We start from the raw sequence: 19419 nt of genomic DNA, 5'->3' as shown, positions 1-19419 counted from the left end.
TTCCTAGTCCTACTAGGAGAAGAAGGAACGAGGGGGAAGAGAAGGAAGGAGGGGGCGCTGCCCCTCCCCCTTGTCCAATTCGGACTAGGCCCATGGGAGGGCGCATGGCCAGCCCTTGGCAGCCCCTCTCTCTCTCCCTAGGCCCAGCAAGGCCCATTACTTCTCTGGTGGTTCCGATAACCCTTCTGGCACTATGATAAATATCCGGTGACCCCCAGAACTCATTCGGTGTCCGAATATAGTCATCCAATATATCAATCTTCATGTCTCGACCATTTCGAGACTCCTCGTCATGACCGTGATCACATCCGGGACTCCGAACAACCTTCGGTACATCAAAACACATAAACCCATAATACCGATCGTCATCGAACGTTAAGCGTGCAGACCCTATGGGTTCGACAACAATGTAGACATGAACGAGACTCATCTCCGGTCAATAAACAATAGTGGAACCTGGATGCTCATATTGGCTCCCACATATTCTACGAAGATCTTTATCGGTCAGCCCGCATAACAACATACGCTGTTCCCTTTGTCATCGGTATGTTACTTGCCCGAGATACGATCGTCGGTATCTCAATACCTAGTTCAATCTCATTACCGACAAGTCTCTTTACTCATTCTGTAATGCATCATCCCACAACTAACTCATTATTCACATTGCTTGCAAGGCTTATAGTGATGTGCATTACCGAGAGGGCCCAGAGATACCTCTCCGATACACGGAGTGACAAACCCTAATCTTGATCTATGCCAACTCAAAAAACACCATCGGAGACACCTGTAGAGCATCTTTGTAGTCACCCAGTTACGTTGTGACGTTTGATAGCACACTAAGTGTTCCTCTGGTATTCGGGAGTTGCATAATCTCATAGTCATTGGAACATGTATAAGTTATGGAGAAAGCAATAGCAATAAACTAAACGATCATAGTGCTAAGCTAATGGATGGGTCAAGTCAATCACATCATTCACTAATGATGTGATCCCATTCATCAAATGACAACTCATGTCTATGGGCAGGAAACTTAACCATATTTGATTAACGAGCTAGTCAAATAGAGGCATACTAGTGACACTCTGTTTGTCTATGTATTGACACATGTACTAAGTTTTCGGTTAATACAATTCTAGCATGACTAAGAAATATTTTGTCATGATATAAGGAAATATAAATAACAACTTTATTATTACCTCTTGGGCATATTTCCTTCGGTCTCCCACCTGCACTAGAGTCAATAATCTAGTTCACATCATCATGTGATTTCACACCAATATTTCACATCTTCATGTGACTAATACCCAAAGGGTTTACTAGAGTCAATAATCTAGTTCACAGCGCTATGTGATTAAAACCCAAAGAGTGATCATGTTTTGCTTGTGAGAGAAGTTTAGTCTACGGGTCTGCAACATTCAGATCCGTATGTATTTTGCAAATTTCTATGTCTATAATACTCTACACGGAACTACTCTAGCTAATTGCTACCATTTTCAATATGTATCTAGATCGAGACTTATAGTCATCTAGATCAGTGCCAAAAGCTTGTATCGATGTAACTCTTTACGACGAACTCTTTTATCACCTCCATAACCGAGAAATATTTCCTTAGTCCTAAGGATTATTTTGACCGTTGTCCAGTGATCTACTCCTAGATCACTATTGTACTCCCTTGCCAAAATCATGCTAAGGTATACAATAGGTCTGGTACACAACATAGCATACTTTATAGAACCTATGACTGAGGCATAGGGAATGATTTTTCATTCTCTTTCTATTTTCTGTCGTGGTCGTGTTTTGAGTCTTTACTCAACTTCACACCTTGCAACACAGGCGAGAACTCCTTCTTTGACTGTTCCATATTGAACTACTTCAAAAACTTGTCAAGGTATGTACTCACTGAAAAATTTATCAAGCTTGTTGATCTATCTCTATAGATCTTGATGCCCAATATGTAAGCAGCTTCACCGAGGTCTTTCATTGAAAAATTCTTATTCAAGTATCCTTTTATGCTATCCAAAAATTCAGTATTATTTCCGATCAACAATATGTCATCCATATATAATATCAGAAATGCTACAGAGCTCCCACTCACTCTCTTGAAATACAGGCTTCTCGAGAAGTCTGTGTAAAACCATATGCTTTGATCAATTCATCAAAGCGTATATTCCAACTCTGAGATGCTTGCACCAGTCCATAGATGGATCCCTGGAGCTTGCACAGTTTGTTAGCACCTTTAGGATTGACAAAACCTTCTGGTTGCATCATATACAAATCTTCTTTTATAAATCCATTAAGGAATGTATTTTTTATATCCATTTGCCAGATTTCATAAAATGCGGCAACTGCTAACATGATTCAGACAGACTTTTAAGCATCGATACGAGTGAGAAAATCTCATCGTAGTCAACACCTTGAACTTGTTGAAAAACTTTTGCGACAATTCGAGCTTTTAGATAGTAACACTACTATCAGCATCCATCTTCCTCTTGAAGATCCATTTATTCTCAATGGCTTGCCGATCATCAGGCAAGTCCACCAAAGTCCACACTTTGTTCTCATACATGGATCCCATCTCAGATTTCATGGCCTCAAGCCATTTTGCGAAATCTGGGCTCATCATCGCTTCCTCATAGTTCATAGGTTCGTCATGGTCAAGTAATATGACCTCCAGAACAGGATTACCGTACCACTCTGGTGAGGATCCGACCTACGAGGTTCAGTAGTAACTTAATCAGAAGTTTGATGATCATCATCATTAGCTTCCTCACTAATTGGTGTAGGAATCACTAGAACTAATTTCTGTGATGACTACTTTCCAATAAGGGAGAAGGTATAGTTACCTCATCAAGTTCTACTGTCCTCCCACTCACTTCTTTCGAGAGAAACTCCTCTAGAAAGGATCCATTTTTAGCAACAAATATCTTGCCTTCGGATCTGTGATAGAAGGTGTACCCAACAGTTTCTTTTGAGTATCCTATGAAGACGCACTTCTCCGATTTGGGTTTGAGCTAATCAGGCTGAAACTTTTTCACATAAGCATTGCAACCCCACTTTAAGAAACGACAGCTTAGGTTTCTTACTAAACCACAGTTCATACGGTGTCATCTCAACAGATTTTTAGACGATGCCCTATTTAACATGAATGCAGCTATCTATAATGCATAACCCCAAAACGATAGTGGTAATTCGGTTAAGATACATCATAGATTGCACCATATCTAATAAAGTATGGTTATGACATTCCGACACACCATTACGCTATGGTGTTCCAGGTGGCGTGAGTTGCGAAACTATTCCACATTGTTTCAAATGAATACCAAACTCGTAACTCAAATATTCGTCTCCTGCGATCAGATCGTAGAAACTTTATTTTCTTGTTACGATGATTTTCCACTTCACTCTAAAATTCTTTGAACTTTTCAAATGTTTCAGACTTATGTTTCATCAAGTAGATATACCCATATCTACTCAACTCATTGGACCGCACACATCAGTATGTATTATTTCCAACAAGTCTGTTGCTCGCTCATTGTTCCGAAGAATGGAGTCTTAGTCATCTTGCCCATGAGGCATGGTTCACAAGCATCAAGTGATTCATAATCAAGTGATTCCAAAAGCCCATCAGCATGGAGTTCCTTCATGTGCTTTACATCAATATGAACTAAACGGCAGTGCCACAAATATGTTGCACTATCATTATCAACTTTGCATCTTTTGGCATCAATATTATGAATATGTGTAACACTACGATAGAGATTCAGTAAACCATTCACCTTGGGTGTATGACCTCGGAAGGTTTTATTCATGTAAACAGAATAACAATTATTCTTTGACTTAAATGAGTAACCGTATTGCAATAAACATGATCCAATCATATTATGCTCAACGCAAACACCAAATAACATTTATTTTAGGTTCAACACTAATCCTGAAGGTAAAGGGAGTGTGCGATGGTGATCTTATCAACCTTGGAATCACTTCCAACAAACATCATCACCTCGCCCTGAACTAGTCTCTGTTCATTTTGTAACTCCTGTTTTGACTTACTAATCTTAGCAACTAAATCGGTATCAAATACCTGCGGGTTACTATGAAAACTAGTAAAGTACACATCAATAATCTTTATATCAAATATACCTTTGTTCACTTTTCCATCCTTCTTATCCGCCAAGTATTTGGGGTAGTTTCGCTTCAAGTGACCATTTCCTTTGTAGTAGAAGCACTCAATTTCAGGCTTGGGTCTAGCTTTGGGCTTCTTCATGGGAGTGGCAACTTGCTTGCCATTCTTCTTGAAGTTCCCTTTCTTTCCCTTGCTGTTTTACTTGAAACTAGTGGTCTTGTCAACCATCAACACTTGATGCTTTTCTTGATTTCTACCTTCGCCGATTTTAGAATCGCGAAGAGCTTGGGGAATCATTTTTGTCATCCCTTGCATATTGTAGTTCATCACGAAGTTCCAGTAACTTGGTGATAGTGACTAGAGAACTCTGTCAATCACTATCTTATCTGGAAGATTAACTCCCACTTGATTCAAGCGATTATAGTGTTCAGACATTCTGAGCACATGCTCACTGGATGAGCTGTTCTCCTCCATCTTGTAGGAAAAGTATTTGTCAGAGGTCTCATACCTCTCGACTCGGACATGAGTCTGAAATACAAATTTCAGCTCTTGGAACATCTTATATGTTCCGTGGCGTTCAAAAACATTTTTGAAGTCCCAGTTCTAAGCCGTAAAGCATGGTGCACTAAACTATCAAGTAGTCATCATACTGAGCTTTGCCAAACGTTCATAACATCTGCATATGCTCCTGCAATAGGTCCATCACCTAGCGGTGCATCAAGGACATAATTCTTCTGTGCAGCAATGAGGATAATCCTTAGATCACGGACCTAGTCCGCATCATTGCTACTATCATCTTTCAACTTATTTTCCTCTAGGAACATATCAAAAAATAAAACAGGGAGCTATACGCGAGCTATTGATCTACAACATAGATATGCAAAATACTCTCAAATACTAAGTTCATGATAAATTAAAGTTCAATTAATCATATTACTTAAGAACTCCCATTTAGATAGACATCCCTCTAATCATCTAAGTGATCACGTGATCCATATCAACTAAACCATGTCCGATCATCACGTGAGATGGAGTAGTTTTCAATGGTGAACATCACTATCTTGATCATATCTACTATATGATTCACGCTCGACCTTTCGGTCTCAGTGTTCCGAGGCCATATCTGCATATGCTAGGCTCGTCAAGTTTAAACCAAGTATTTTGCGTGTGCAGAACTGGCTTGCACCCGTTGTATGTGAATGTAGAGCTTATCACACCCAATCATCACATGGTGTCTCAGCACAACGAAGTGTAGCAACGGTGCATACTTAGGGAGAACACTTATACCTTGAAATTTGGTGAGAGATCATCTTATAATGCTACCGTCGAACTAAGCAAAATATGATGCATAAAGGATAAACATCACGTGCAATCAATATAAGTGATATGATATGCCCATCATCATCTTGTGCCTTTTGATCTCCATCTCCAAAGCACCATCATGATCACCATCATCACTGGCTTGAGACCTTGATCTCCATCAAAGCATCGTTGTCGTCTCGCCAACTATTTCTTCTATGACTATCGCTACCACTTAGTGATAAAGTAAAGCAATTGCATGGCGATTGCATTTCATACAATAAAGCGACAACCATATGGCTCCTGCCAGTTGCTGATAACAGTGTTACAAAACATGGTCATCTCATACAACAATTTATATAATCACGTCTTGACCATATCACATCACAACATGCCCCGCAAAAACAAGTTAGACGTCCTCTACTTTATTATTGCAAGTTTTACATGGCTGCTACAGGCTTCTAGCAAGAACCGTTCTTACCTACGCATCAAAACCAAAAAGTAGTATAGTGATTGCTTTTTGATCTTCAGAAAGAACCCTATTCATGGAAACTAATTCAAGTAAAGTTGGAGAAACAAGCACCCACTAGCCACCGGTGTGCGAAGCACGTCGGTAGAACCAGTCCCGCGTAAGCGTACGCGTAATGTCGGTCTGAGCCGCTTCATCCAACAATACCGCTAAATCAAGAATCAACTAGTGACGACAAGCAATATGTATATACCCACGCCCACAACTCCTTTGTGTTTTACTCGTGCATATAACATCTACGCATAGACCTGGCTCGGATGCCACTGTTGGGGAACACAGTATTTCAAAAAGAATCCTACAATCATGCAAGATCTATGTAGGAGATGCATAGCAACGAGAGGGGGAGAGTATGTCTACGTACCCTCGTAGACCGAAAGAGGAAGCGTTTAGTAACGCAGTTGATGTAGTCAAACGTCTCCACGATCCAACCGATCAAGTACCGAACGCACGACACCTCCGCGGTCTGCACACGTTTAGGTCAGTGACGTCCCTCGAACTCTAGATCCAGCTGAGGCCGAGGGAGAGTTTCATCAGCATGATGGCATGGTGACGGTGATGATGAATTTACCGATGCAGGGATTCGGCTAAGCACTACGACAATATGACAGAGATGGAAATCTGTGGAGGGGGGCACCGCACATGGCTAAACAATCAACTTGTGTGTTCTAGGGTGCCCCCCTCCCCACGTATATAAAGGAGGGAGGGGGAGGTCGGCCGGCCCTCAAAGGTCTGCCAAAGGGGGGAGGAATCCTCCTCCTAGTATGAGTAGGACTCCCCCCTTTCCTAGTCCTACTAGGAGAAGAAGGAAGGAGGGGGAAAGAGAAGGAAGGAGGGGGCGCTGCCCCTCCCCCTAGTCCAATTCGGACTAGGCCCATGAGGAGGGGCGGCCAGACCTTGGCAGCCCCTCTCTCTCTCCCCTAGGCCCAATAAGGCCCATTACTTCTCCGGTGGTTCCGATAACCCTTCCGGCACTTTGATATATATCCGGTGAGCACCGGAACTCATCCAGTGCCCGAATATAGTCATCCAATATATCAATATTTATGTCTCGGCCATTTTGAGACTCCTTGTCATGTCCGTGATCACATCCAGGATACCGAACAACCTTCCAAAAATCAGAACACATAAACTCATAATACCAATCATCATCGAACGTTAAGCGTGTGGACCCTACGGGTTCAAGAACTATGTAGACATGACCGAGACTCATCTCTTGTCAATAACCAATAGCGGAACCTGGATGCTCATATTGGCTCCCACATATTCTACGAAGATCTTTATAAGTCAAACCACATAATAACATACGTTGTTCCCTTTGTCATCGGTATGTTACTTGCCCGAGATTCGATCGTTGGTATCTCAATACCTAGTTCAATCTTGTTACCAGCAAGTCTCTTTACTCGTTCCATAATGCATCATCCCACAACTAACTCATTAGTCACATTGCTTGCAAGGCTTAAAGTGATGTGCATTACCGAGAGGGCCCAGAGATACCTCTCCGATACACGGAGTGACAAATCCTAATCTTGATCTATGCCAACTCAACAAACACCATCGGAGACACCTGTAGAGCATCTTTATAGTCACCCAGTTACGTTGTGACGTTTGATAGCACAATAAGTGTTCCTCCGGTATTCAGGAGTTGTATAATCTCATAGTCATAGGAACATGTATAAGTTATGGAGAAAGAAATAACAATAAACTAAACGATCATAGTGCTAAGCTAATGGATGGGTCAAGTCAATCACATCATTCTCTAATGATGTGATCCCATTCATCAAATGACAACTCATATCTATGGATAGGAAACTTAACCATCTTTGATTAACGAGCTAGTCAAGTAGAGGCATACTAGTGACACTATGTTTGTCTATGTATTCACACATGTACTAAGTTTCCGGTTAATACAATTCTAGCATGAATAATAAACATTTATCATTTTATAAGGAAATATAAATAACAACTTTATTATTGCCTCTAGGGCATATTTCCTTCAGGTTGTGCCCACCTCAGTGGCCTCCCGCACCACCTCTTTGCTCTATAAATACCCCAATATTCCAAAAACCCTAGGGGAGTCAACAAAACACAATTCCAGCCGCCCCAAGTTCCAGAAACCACATATCCAATCTAGAGACCATCATGGAGGGGTTCAACATCCTCAATTGTGCCTATCCGATGATGTGTGAGTAGTTCATTGTAAACCTACATGTCCGTAGTTAGTACCTAGATGGCTTCCTCTCTCTCTTTGATTCTCAATACAATAGTATCTTGGAGATCTATTTGATGTAACTCCTTTTGCAGCGCGTTTGTTGTGATCCGATGAACTTTGAGTTTATGATCAGATCTATGTTTTTATCCATGAAAATTATTTGAGTCTTTTGATCTCTTATATGCATGATTACTTATAGCCCCATATTTCTTCTTCGAATCTTTGGTTTAGTTAGGCCGACTAGATCGATTTTTCTTGCCATGGGCAGAGGTGCTTTGTGATGGGTTCGATCTTACGGTGCTCAATCCCAGTGACATATGGGGAAATGACACGTATGTATCGTTGCCATTAAGGATAACAAGATGGGGTCTATTCCTACATGAATAGATCTAGTCACCATTCTTATTGCATTACTCCATTTCTCCATGAACTTAATACACTAGATGCATGCTGGATAATGGTTGATGTGTGGAGTAATAGTAGTAGATGCAGGCAGGAGTCGGTCTACTAATCTTGGAGGTGATGCCTATATAATGATCATTGCCTGGATATCATCATGATTATTTGAAGTTCTACCAATTTCCCAACAATAATTTGTTTACCCACCGTATGCTATTTTTCTCGAGAGAAGCCACTAGTAAAATATATGGCCCCCGAGTCTCTTCCTTATCATATTTGCCTTCGGGATATATTTTTATTTGCTTTTATTTTCAGATCAGTTAATCCAAAAACCCAAAAATATCCTACTGCAATTTATTGCTATTTATTTTATCTCGCGTTCCCACGAGATCTATTTATCCGATCTACTACAAATTTATCTATCATTTTACCTAGGAGGGATTGACAACCCCTCTTTTACGTCGGGTTCCAAGTATTTGTTCTTTGTGTGAATGTGCCGTTCACGTAGTGTTGTGTGGTTCTCCTACTGGTTTGATAACCTTGGTCTCATCACTGTGGGAAATACCTACCATAGCTATGTTGCATCATCCCTTCCTCTTTGGGGAAATGTCGATGTAGTTCAAGCCGCATCAGCATACAGAAACGACAACCGCTAACGTCCGGCAGTAGAATCTACTATCTGATCTATTCGAGGGAGAGAGAAATGATATTTTAGGTAGGCCCGATTGATATGCCTAAAATCTACACACATTCGAAGAGATTTTTCTTTCTTCGGCACCAGGACAACATTGGTGAGCCACTTGGAGTGGTACACCTCTCGGATGAACTCAATGGCTAAGAGCTGCGCTATCTCTTCGCCAATCACCTTGCGCTTCTCGGTGGAAGATCTCTGAAGATGCTCCTTTATAGGCTTCATCATCGAATCGACACGAAGTTTGTGCTCGGCCAGTTCCCTAGGAACACCCGGCATGTCAGAAGGCTTCCATGTGAAGATGTCTGAGTTCTCACAGAGGAACTGAATGAGCTCGGATTACTATTTGTTATCGAGGGTGGTGGAGATGTTGGTCGGGGCAGCGCTCGGGACTTTGGGATTGATCTGAACTGCCTTCGTTTCCCCGACCGACTGGAAAGTAGATTCCACAGTCGGCTTCTTGGATTTCAACAACTCGCTTGCATCCACCACCTTCTTGTATTCGTCCAGCTCGGCCATTGCCCTCTACTCATCAACAATCTAGGAGCCCTTCTGGAGGCACTCTTCGGCCAACTTCTGATTTCCCGTGATGGTGAGCACGCCTTTCGGCCCTGGATCTTAAGCTTAAGATACACATAACATGGACGGGCCCTAGAACGTGCATAGGTAGGCCTACCCAGGATGGCATGATAAGCGCTTCAGAAGTCCATCACTGATAACCCACAAGTATAGGGGATCGTAACAGCTTTCGAGGGTAGAGTATTCAACACAAATTTATTGATTCGACACAAGGGGAGCCAAAGAATATTCTCAAGTATTAGTAGCTGAGTTGTCAATTCAACCACACCTGGAAACTTAGTATCTGCAGCAAAGTGTTTAGTAGCAAAGTAATATGATAGTGGTGGTAGCAGCAACAAAAGTAAAGACAGCAAAAGTAATGTTTTTGGTATTTTGTAGTGATTGTAACAGTAGCAGCGGGAAAGTAAATAAGCATAAACCAGTATATGGAAAACTCATAGGCACCGGATTAGTGATGGATAATTATGCCGGATGCGGTTCATCATGTAACAGTCATAACATAGGGTGACACGGAACTAGCTCCAATTCATCAATGTAATGTAGGCATGTATTCCGTATATAGTCATACGTGCTTATGGAAAAGAACTTGCATGACATCTTTTGTCCTACCCTCCCGTAGCAACGGGGTCCTATCGGAAACTAAGGGATATTAAGGCCTCCTTTTAATAGAGAACCGGAACAAAGCATTAGCACATAGTGAATACATGAACTCCTCAAACTATGGTCATCACCGGGAGTGGTCGCGATTATTGTCACTTCGGGGTTGCCGGATCATAACACATAGTAGGTGAATATAGACTTGCAAGATAGGATCAAGAACTCACATATATTCATGAAAACATAATAGGTTCAGATCTGAAATCATGGCACTCGGGCCCTAGTGACAAGCATTAAGCATAGCAAAGTCATAGCAACATCAATCTCGGAACATAGTGGATACTAGGGATCAAACCCTAACAAAACTAACTCGATTACATGATAAATCTCATCCAACCCATCACCGTCCAGCAAGCCTACGATGGAATTACTCACGCACGGCGGTGAGCATCATATAATTGGTGACGGAGGATGGTTGATGATGACGACAGCGACGAATCCCCCTCTCTGGAGCCCCGAACGGACTCCAGATCAGCCCTCCCGAGAGGTTTTAGGGCTTGGCGGCGGCTCCGTATCGTAAAACGCAATGATTTCTTCTCTCTGGTTTTTTTCTCTCTGAAAGCAAATATATAGAGTTGGAGTTGGCGTCCGAGGGCATCCAGGGGGCCCATGAGGTAGGGGGCGCGCCCCCCGCCCTCGTGAGAAGGGTGTGGGCCCCCTGGTCTTCATCTTTGGCAAGGATTTTTATTTTATTTTTTCTAAGATGTTCCGTGGAGTTTCAGGTCATTCCGAGAATATTTGTTTTTTGCACATAAAACAACACCATGGCAATTCTGCTAAAAACAGCGTCAGCCCGGGTTAGTTCCATTCAAATCATACAAGTTAGAGTCCAAAACAAGGGCAAACGTGTTTGGAAAAGTAGATACGACGGAGACGTATCAACTCCCCCAAGCTTAAACCCTTGCTTGTCCTCAAGCAATTCAGTTGACAAACTGAAAGAAAGAAAGAAAAACTTTTACAAACTCTGTTTGCTCTTGTTGTTGTAACTATGTCAAGCCAGCATTCAAGTTTTCAGCATAGATCATAACTAACCACATTTGCAATAATTCTCAGGTCTCATAATTACTCATATCAATAGCATAATCAACTAGCAAGTCATAATAATAAATCCCGGATGACAACACTTTCTCAAAACAATCATAATATGATATAACAAGATGGTATCTCGCTAGCCCTTTCTGAGACCACAAAACATAAGTGCAGAGCACCTTTAAAGATCAAGGACTGACTAGACATTGTAATTCATGGTAAAAGAGATCCAATCATAGTCACACCCAATATAAATTGATAGTGATGAATGCAAATGACGGTTGTGCTCTCTAGCTAGTGCTTTTTAATAAGAGGGTGATGACTCAACATAAAAGTAAATGGATAGGCCCTTCGCAGAGGGAAGCAGGGATTTGTAGAGGTGCCAGAGCTCAGTTTTTAAATAGAGATAAATCGTATTTTGAGTGGTATACTTTCATTGTCAACATAACAACTAAGAGATGGCAATATCTTCCATGCTAAACACATTATAGGCAGTTCCCGAACAGAATGGTAAAGTTTATACTCCCCCTCCACCAACAAGCATCAATCCATGGCTTGCTCGAAACAACGAGTGCCTCCAACATACATCAGGTCCCAGGGGGAGTTTTGTTTGCAATTAATTTTGATTTAGTTTGCATAAAGCATGGGACTGGGCATCCCGGTGACCAGCCATTTTCTCGTGAGTGAGGAGCGGAGTCCACTCCTCTTGAGAATAACCCACCTAACACGGAAGATAAGGACATCCTTGGTTGATACATGAGCTATTCGAGCATACAAAACATAATGTTTATTTGAAGGTTTAGAGTTTGGCACATACAAATTTACTTGGAACGGCAGGTAGATACCGCATATAGGAAGGTATGGTGGACTCATCTGGAATAACTTTGGGGTTTAAGGGATTGGATGCACAAGCAGTATTCCCGCTTAGTATAGGTGAAGGCTAGCAAAAGACTGGGAAACGACCAACTAGAGAGCGACAACAGCCATGTACATGCATTAAAATTAATAAACATTGGATGCAAGCATGAGTAGGATATAATCCACTATGAACATAAATATCATGAAGGCTATGTTGATTTGTTTCAACTACATGCGTGAACATGTGCCAAGTCAAGTCACTTAAATCATTCAAAGGAGGATACCACCCGATCATACCACATCATAATCATCTCAATAGCATGTTGGCACACAAGGTAAATCATTATAACTCATAGCTAATCAAGCATGGCACAAACAACTATGATCTCTAATTGTCATTGCAAACATGTTTATTAATAATAAGCTGAATCAAGAATGAGGGACTCATCATATTTACAAAAACAAAAGAGGTCGAGTTCATACTAGCTTTTCTCATCTCAGACAGTCCATCATATATCATCATAATTGCCTTTCACTTGCACGACCGAACGATGTGAATAATAATAAGAGTGCACGTGCATTGGACTAAGCTGGAATCTGCGAGCATTCAATAAACAGGAGAAGACAAGCAATGTGGCTCTTGGTCAGATAAACAATAATGCATATAAGGGCCATTTCAACAATTTAATCATGGTCTTCTCCTACTGACCCCCAAAGAAAGAAAAGAAATAAAACTATTTACATGGGAAAGCTCCCAACAAGCAAAAGAAGAACAAGAAATATTTTTGGGTTTTCTTTTTAATTACTACTACAAACATGGAAAGTAATTAATTAAAACTAAACTAATTTTTTTGTTTTTCTTAAGGTTTATTAAACACACAAGAAGAAAGCAGGAAAAAGGAAAATAAACTAGCATGGATGATTACAATGAAAAGTATGAGCACCGACATCTAGCAATGAGTGTGTGTGAACATAAATGTAATGTCGTTGAGAAACACGTACTCCCCCAAGCTTAGGCTTTTGGCCTAAGTTGGTCTATGGCCACGACTGGCCTGGCTGATATCCATAATAAAGTTGGGGTCGTACTGCGATGAGGAAGAAGAAGGCTCTGATTGCCACTGGCTGGCAATCATCTCCGGATCCCACTGATAGTTAGAATGTCATGAAGGATCAAATTGTGGTTCCGGTTCTGGCTCCTCGGCTGGTGCAGGGTTCCGGTAGGCGTGGATAGCCGTCAATGGAACAAGGTACTTGCCTACAGTCAAATCAAACAAAGCAGGAGCAGGCAAGGTTAATAGTCTCAGGATGATGTTTATTAAAGAACAATTGATATTTAAGCTCTCCTGCCCTATTCTTAACAATAAAATCATGTGCCACCATACTTTTATAATCTAAATAAACACAAGGCAGCACTTTTTCTTCCTTCTCAGCATGCCTAATAGGTATGTTAAAATGTGCAGCTAGGCATGTAGCATAGATGCCTCCAAAGATGGGACCCTTAGTACGGTTCATACTTAACCGTCTAGCAATGACGCCGCCCATACTATAAGATTGGTCTCCTGACACAGCACTCCTAAGAATGCTAAGATCAGGGACACACATGTGACATGCTTCATCCTTAGCATTTATGCATCTACCGATGAAGAGAGCAAAATAATGTATAGCGGGAAAGTGAATGCTCCCTATGGTAGCCTGTGTTATATCTCTAGATTCCCCTACAGTTATACTAGTAAGAAAGTTTCAAAATCCAGATTTAGGGGGATCCCTAATACCGCCCCATGATGGAAGTTTGCATGCAAGAGTGAAATCCTCTAGGTCCATGGTATAAGATTTGTCATAAAGATCAAACATGACTGAAGGAGAATTACGTGAAGATGAATACTCAAACCTCCTCAGAAATGAACTTGTGAGATCATGATACTGGGGGCATTTGTTAGCCTCAAAATCCTCAAGACCGGCATTGCACAAATATGCTTTGAATTCTTCTTTAATTCCCGCACGGTCCATAAAACTTTCCGACGGCCATTCGCAAGGCCGTACTGGAGCAGTGCGCGGCAAATTATACTTAGGCTTCGGTGCCTTTTCCTTCGAGCTTTGGCTCGATGAGCCCCTCAATAATCTCCTCATCATTTTCTGAAAAATTCTAAAAATTCTAGTAACTTCAAAATAAAAGTAAACCAAACTCAATAATATTGATAGCAACTACTCCTACAAGTGTCTAGGGCCTAAATCATGCATCAAAACTACTTTTGACCATATAAATTTGACATGCAAGCTCAAGAACAGGGTCACCTAAGCAGCAAAAATTTGCAATGAATAAAGCACTAGAACAAAAACTAATTGGATCAATGGAGGGGTCACATACCAAGGAACAATCTCCCCAAGCAGTTTTGTGAGAGGTGCTTTGAGCAAGGAGATCGAAAATGGCAGCAAAACGAGCTTGGACTCGGGTTTGAGCTGGTTTTTCGTGTTTGGGGCAGGAAGATGAAGTGTGTGGCTGAAAGAATAAGTGGAGGAGGGCCACTGTGGGCCCACGAGGCAAGGGGGCGCACCCTCCACCCTCATGGCAAGGTGGTTGGCCCCCTGGTGTGTTCTTTGTTCCATAAATCCTCAAATATTCTATAAAAAATCATATTTAATTTTCAGGGCATTTGGAGAACTTTTATTTTTGAGGTATTTTTATATTGCATGGATAATCAGATAACAGACAGAAAATTATTTATTTTTACTTTATTTCAACTAAATAACAGAAAGTATAGAGAGGGTACAGAAGGTTGTGCTTCTAGTTTCATCCATCCCATGCTCGTCAAAAGGAATCCACTAATAAGGTTGATCAAGTCTTGTTAACAAACTCATTCCGATTAACATGAAACCGGAGAAATTTCGAATAACACTAGGTTACCTCAACGGGGGTATGCACATCCCCAATAATAAGTATATCATATTTCTTCTTGGCAGTAGGAAGAGGAAATTCAAAACCTCCAAATATAATCGATGGAATTTTTCCGATAGAATTGATACTATGAACTTGAGGTTGTTTCCTCGGAAAGTGTACCGTATGCTCATTACCAGTAACATGAAAAGTGACATTGCCTTTGTTGCAATCAATAACAACCCCTGCAGTATTAAGAAAAGGTGTTCCAAGAATAATAGACATACTATCATCCTCGGGAATATCAAGAATAACAAAGTCCGTTAAAATAGTAACGTTTGCAACCACAACAGGCACCTCACAAATACTGACAGGTATAGCAGTTGATTTATCAGCCATTTGCAAAGATATTTCGGTAGGTGTCAGCTTATTCAAGTCAAGTCTACAATATAAAGAGAGAGGCATAACACTAACACCGGCTCCAAGATCGCATAAAGTAGTTTTAATATAATTTCTTTTAATGGAGCAAGGTAGAGTAGGTACTCCGGGGTCTCCAAGTTTCTTTGGTATTCCACCCTTAAAAGTATAGTTAGCAAGCATGGTGGAAATTTCAGCTTCCGGTATCTTTCTTTTATTAGTAATGATATCTTTCATGTACTTAGCATAAGGATTTGTTTTGAGCATATCAGTTAATCGCATACGTAAAAAGATAGGTCCTAATCATTTCAGCAAAGCGCTCAAAATCCTCATCATCCTTTTTCTTGGATGGTTTCGGAGGAAAAGGCATGGGTTTCTGAACCCATGGTTCCTTTCTTTACCATGTTTCCTAGCAACAAAGTCTCTTTTATCATAACGTTGATTCTTTGATTGTGTGTTATCAAGATCAACAGCAGGTTCAACTTCTAGATCATTATCATTACTAGGTTGAGCATTATTATGAACATCATTATTAACATTTTCATTAGGTTCATGTTCATTACCAGATTGTGTTTTAGCATTAGACATAGAAATATCATTTGGATTATCAGGTGGTTCAGCAATAGGTTCACTAGAAGTTTGCACAGTTCTATCATTTTTCTTTTTCTTCTTTTTAGAAGAACTAGGAACATCAATTTTATTTTTCTTGAGAATCTTGCTCGATTCTCTTAGGGTGGCCTTCAGGATACAAAGGTTCCTGAGTCATTCTACCAGTTCTAGTAGCCACTCTAACAACATAATCATTTTTCTTACTATTCATTTCATCAAGCACTTCTTTTTGAGCCTTAAGTACTTGTTCTACTTGAGTGGTAACCATAGAAGCATGTTTGCTAACAAGTTTAAGTTCACCTTTAATATTAGCCATATAATCACCCAAGCGTCTAATCATATAAGCATTTTCTTTTAATTGTCTACCAAAATAAGCATTGAAGTCGTCTTACTTAAACATAAAGTTATCAAACTCATCCAAGCACTGACTAGCAATTTTAGTAAGAGGGACTTCAGCTTTATCATATCTATAGAGAATTTACCTTTACTACCTGTGTCGGGATATCGGGATCAGGAGGTTCTTCAGTAAATAAAGAATTAAGATCATATGTTTCTTCAACAGGCGGTGAATTAAGACCATGTATTTCTTCAATAGGAGGTAAATTCTTAACGTCTTCAGCTTTAATACCTTTCTCTTTCATATATTTCTTTGCCTCTTGCATATCTTCCGGACTGAGGAATAAAACACCTCTCTTCTTCGGAGTTGGTTTAGGAATAGGCTCAGTAACTGGAGCAGGAGTTGGCTCAGGAGCTGGCTCAGGAGGTGCCCAATTATTTTCATTTGTCAACATATTATTCAATAAGATTTCAGCTTCATCCGGTGTTCTTTCCCTGAAAAGAGAACCAGCACAACTATCCAGGTAATCTCTAGAAGCATCGGTTAGTCCATTATAAAAGATATCAAGTATTTCGGGTTTCTTAAAAGAATGATCAGGCAAAGCATTAAGTAACTTGAGAAGCCTCCCCCAATCTTGTGGGAGACTCTCTTCTTTAATTTGCACGAAGTTGTATATTTCCCTCAAAGCAGCTTGTTTCTTATGAGTAGGGAAATATTTAGCAGAGAAGTAATAAATCATATCCTGGGGACTAACAGGCATATCCTGAGAAGATTCCATATCAAAAAGATAACCCTCAGGAATAACAGGCATATTTTCATCATCACTATCATCATAGTATTCAGATTCAATAATTTCTTTTTCTCTAGCCCTAGCAATTTGTTCAACAAGAAATTCACCAAGGGGCACAGTAGTATCAGGCATAGAAGCAGTTTCATCATAAAGTATCATGCATAGCAGAAGTGGCATCATCAATAACATGCGACATATCAGAACGAATAGCAGAAGCAGGTGTAGGTGTCGCAAACTTACTCATAACAGAAGGTGAATCAAGTGCAGAGCTAGATGGCAGTTCCTTACCTCCCCTCGTAGTTGAGGGACAGATCTTGGTTTTTGGATCTCTCAAGTTCTTCATAGTGTCCAGCAGATATAAATCCCAAGTGACTCAAAGAATAGAGCTATGCTCCCCGGCAACGGCACCAGAAATTAGTCTTGATAACCCACAAGTATAGGGGATCGCAACAGCTTTCGAGGGTAGAGTATTCAACCCAAATTTATTGATTCGACACAAGGGGAGCCAAAGAATATTCTCAAGTATTAGCAGCTGAGTTGTCAATTCGACCACACCTGGAAACTTAGTATCTGCAGCAAAGTGTTTAGTTTCAAAGTAATATGATAGTGGTGGTAGCAGCAACAAAAGTAAAGACATCAAAAGTAATGTTTTTGGTATTTTGTAGTGATTATAACAGTAGGAGCGAGAAAGTAAATAAGCGTAAACTAGTATATGGAAAACTCGTAGGCACCGGATCAGTGATGGATAATTATGCCGGATGCGGTTCATCATGTAACAGTCATAACATAGGGTGACACAGAACTAGCTCCAATTCATCAATGTAATGTAGGCATGTATTCTGTATATAGTCATACGTGCATATGGAAAAGAACTTGCATGACATCTTTTGTCCTACCCTCCTGTGGCAGCGGGGTCCTATCGGAAACTAAGGGATATTAAGGCCTCCTTTTAATAGAGAACCGGAACAAAGCATTAGCACATAGTCAATACATGAACTCCTCAAACTATGGTCATCACCGGGAGTGGTCCCTATTATTGTCACTTCGGGGTTGCCGGATCATAACACATAGTAGGTGACTATAGACTTGCAAGATAGGATCAAGAACTCACATATATTCATGAAAACATAATAGGTTCAGATCTGAAATCATGGCACTCGGGCCCTAGTGACAAGCATTAAGCATAGCAAAGTCATAGCAACATCAATCTCAGAACATAGTGGATACTAGGGATCAAACCCTAACAAAACTAACTCGATTACATGATAAATCTCATCCAACCCATCACCGTCCAGCAAGCCTACGATGGAATTACTCACGCACGGCGGTGAGCATCATGAAATTAGTGATGGAGGATGGTTGATGATGATGACGGCGACGAATCCCCCTCTCTGGAGCCCCGAACGGACTCTAGATCAGCCCTCCCGAGAGGTTTTAGGGCTTGGCGGCGGCTTCGTTTCATAAAACATGATGATTTCTTCTTGCTGGTTTTTTTCTCTCCGAAAGCAAATATATAGAGTTGAAGTTGGCGTCCGAGGGCATCCAGGGGGCCCACGAGGTAGGGGGCACGCCCCCCGCCCTCGTGAGAAGGGTATGGGCCCCCTGGTCTTCATCTTTGGCAAGGATTTTTATTCTTTTTTCTAAGATGTTTCGTGGAGTTTCAGGTCATTCCGAGAATATTTGTTTTCTGCACATAAAACAACACCATGGCAATTCTGCTGAAAACAACGTAAGTCCGGGTTAGTTCCATTCAAATCATACAAGTTAGAGTCCAAAACAAGGGCAAAAGTGTTTGGAAAAGTAGATACGACGGAGACGTATCAATCACCTCGAAAGTCAGTCGTTCCTTTCGGAAGTTCTTCTCCTCGCCGAATACGACATCGAGGGCAATCTGGCCGAGTGATTTGGCCTTCTTCCCAGGGATTACCCCGTGGAACTGCATGTTGCTCTTTCTTAGCCGGGTCATCGGGATGCCCATCACCTCCAACGTGTCGGCGTAAATGATATTAAACCTGCTGCCG

This window comes from Triticum aestivum, chromosome 2A (assembly GCF_018294505.1).
Source record: "Triticum aestivum cultivar Chinese Spring chromosome 2A, IWGSC CS RefSeq v2.1, whole genome shotgun sequence".
NCBI classification, from domain to species: domain Eukaryota; kingdom Viridiplantae; phylum Streptophyta; class Magnoliopsida; order Poales; family Poaceae; genus Triticum; species Triticum aestivum.
This window is presented reverse-complemented; position numbering follows the sequence as displayed.